We start from the raw sequence: 3256 nt of genomic DNA, 5'->3' as shown, positions 1-3256 counted from the left end.
GCTTCGGATTCTGTGTCTCCCTCTCTCTCTGCCCCTCCCCTGTTTATGCTCTATCTCTGTCTCTCTCTCTTTCTCTCTCTCTCTAAAAAATCAATAAACATGAAAAAAATTTTTTTAAATAATAAAACATAAGTCAGATCACGACACTGTCTCAACTTTTGGATGGTTCCCCATCTCACTCAGAGCAAAAGCCCAAATCCTATAGGCCCCACATTATTTCATCTGCCTTCACCCCCTAAACTCCACCTCTCTTCTTCTCCCCATACTCATTCTGCTTGGTGCTTCCGTGAATATGTCAGGCCTCCCACCTCAGGGCCTTTGCACTTACAGTTCTCCATTTGTAAGTTTACCTCTCCCTACCAGATTGCTACAGACTCACTTGCTAACCTCACTCAGGTCCCTGCTCGACTGGCACCTGTTCAGTGAGGCCCTGCCTGAGCACTCTATTTAAAACTGCAACCTTGGGGCGCCTGGGTGGCGCAGTCGGTTAAGCGTCCGACTTCAGCCAGGTCATGATCTCGCGGTCCGTGAGTTTGAGCCCCGTGTCAGGCTCTGGGCTGATGGCTCAGAGCCTGGAGCCTGTTTCCGATTCTGTGTCTCCCTCTCTCTGCCCCTCCCCCGTTCACGCTCTGTCTCTCTCTGTCCCGAAAATAAATAAACGTTGATAAAACTGCAACCTCAAACGTTTTGGGCCTCTCTGCCCCTTTCTCTGCTTTATTTTATTTTTTCATGGCTTTTGTCATCATCTGACATTATCGTCAGTGTCTCCCATCAAGTCATCAGCTCTGTGAGGGCAAGAAATGAGTTTCCTTTTTATCATTATTATTCAGGGAAAAGTTCCTGGTTGGTTAGAACCTGAATGTGCCGATGGAGAAAGGGCACGGCATTTTTGGGTCGGAAGGAGTTTGAAAACGGCTCCCGGCTCTGCTCTCCCACTGAGTAGCCGGCGTGCCCCGCTGTCCTGGATGCCCCAGGCTGCGGCACACGGGGGCCGGAGAAAGAAAACAGGGGGCTGGCTGCAGGTTTATGCTCCCCTGGACACATAAAATGTGTAAGAAATGACTGAGCGATGAAGCTGTCCTTAAAACAGGGGCTGGACGTGGCAAGGTGTTTCCATTCTCTGCAGCCTCCGAGAAAGGCCGATGAACAAAGGCAGGGCTTCGTGGGAAAGTCTGCGTTTGGCCATCATCACAGAACAGTCATCATGGGTGGGGTCAGTGAGGCTGGGGGGCTCCGGGGTGTCTTCACCTCTCCTCCCCCCCGCCACCCTGGGCTCCCCTCTCGTTCTGTTCTGCCCTCTCAGCAGCCCCTGAGCTTGTCTCCAGTTCACCCCTGGCTCCCTTTGTTCCGAGTTCCCTGGTCCTACGGTGTAGATGGCACCACCACAGGGACAGGACTCACACACCGCTGGGAACATCGCCAGGCTGTCTTGCACCCCATTTGCATCCAGAAGGTCCCCATGGCTGCTTGAAAGGGGCCCCATGTGAAGGGACCCACGACGCAGAGGAGCCGGGGTTACTCCTGCGCTGTCAGTCCCTGTGGCAGCGTCTCTGAAGTCATTTGGCAAAGTCCTGCACCCCACACACGGCTGCCACCTGTCAGCAGCCCCTGGTCAGAGACTCAGTGGGGGGGGGGGGGGGGACGTGGGAGGGGGCAGCCGAGGTTTGGAGATGATTCAGGGGGACGCACACCCGAGACCGCGGGACCCCACGGCAGAGCATGAGCAGAACCCAGAGCCCCAAGCTCCACTGTGACAGAAGCTTGGGGGGGCTGCCCCCTGGGGGCCCACCAGCTCCACGGCTCTGTGATTGCTTCTGCCCTTCGGTCCCGAGGTGATCATAGAAAACATCACATATGCTAACTCCAGTGACTCTGTGTCTCTGCTTCATGCTTGGCCCACATCTGAGATCCGCGATCATTGTCACTGACATCTTTTAAGCGGGACTCTGGGCTAAGTGCCGCGGTGGCTGTGGTCAAACGGCCCCATTGTACGGGGGAGGAAACTGAAGCTTAGGGGAGTCAGGAGACGATGCCAAGGCACTGGGACAGGTGCAGTCCCAGAACCCTATTCTGCCACCTCCACATTCCCAGTTCTCCCCAGCACCGTCTACTTCACGTCCTTCTGAACAGCTGGAAGGAAAATAAACATACACCTGAGTTCTGAGCAGCCCCTGGGAGGATTTGCAACGCATAACGGTCTGAAATGAAAAGAAAGAAGAAAGAAAGCAAGAAAGAAAGCAAGAAAGAAAGCAAGCAAGCAAGCAAGAAAGATTTCCAGACCCAGATTATCTCCCACAGAATCACAGCCTTGGTGAGGACAGAGCCGTGGCTGTGACAAGAAGGAAATGAAACGCTTTTCCCAGCAGTCTCCTTTCAGGGGAAAAGGGGGAACGGTACAATAGGTCCTATTGTACTAATTTTTTAAGTGCAATTAAGAAAACACTTTTAAGTGCAGAGATGAACCAGCAGCGTGAAATGATCTTGAAAACCCAGACATTGTTGCAGGGAGAAGTCAGGTGGAACTCAGCCAAGCGGAGAGGTGGTGACCTCCAGACCCCTGGTGGTGACCTCCAGACCCCTGCCGGGGCGTCTCCCTCTGCCCCGGGGCAGTTCCTGCCCCTGCGGCCCTTATCTTCTTGTACTTTTATCAAGGGGGTGCCAGCGCACCTGAAACCCCCAGATTTGGCAAAGAAATCACCCGTGACCTCCTGGTCACATCTGCTGCTGGAGGGTCAGGAAAGGAGGGGAAGCTGGCCCCTCGGGCATAATTTATGGAGGTTCTACTCCTCAGCAGGAGGTCTCAACTGCCAGCTTTGATTTTTCTTCAAAGGACAACGTGGAGGGAGCCGTGCCTCCCTCAGAGGTCACAGCACTTCCCCTCCCTCCTACTCAAGCTGGCTTTCCCGGGACCCAAATCTGTGCGCCTGGTTGTAAATTACATGTAACTAGCACCGGCCTTCATGTTGTGCTGCAATCGCCTGTCCGTTTATCTGTGCTCCCTCGCTGGCCCTGGAAGTTTCTAGAGACCCCAAACTTAGGTACCTTTTATTTTTGTGTCTCTCACGCCAGGCGTGACCCACAGCAGTCCCAATTAACAGGCATCTGACGAGGTCACGGATTAGCACCGAAGTCCAGATTGCCTAAGCGAACACGGGGCAAGTTCACAGGACCTGCACGCCTCCGACAGAGACGAGGCTGGAGAGAGCGTGAGCCACCCTCGTGAGACAGTGGCAAGCGTGTGGAGAAGCGGAAAGCG

The sequence above is a fragment of the Felis catus genome, chromosome B2 (assembly GCF_018350175.1).
Source record: "Felis catus isolate Fca126 chromosome B2, F.catus_Fca126_mat1.0, whole genome shotgun sequence".
In the NCBI taxonomy this organism is placed as follows: domain Eukaryota; kingdom Metazoa; phylum Chordata; class Mammalia; order Carnivora; family Felidae; genus Felis; species Felis catus.
The sequence above is the reverse complement of the archived record's forward strand: the minus strand, read 5'-3'. Positions refer to the sequence as shown.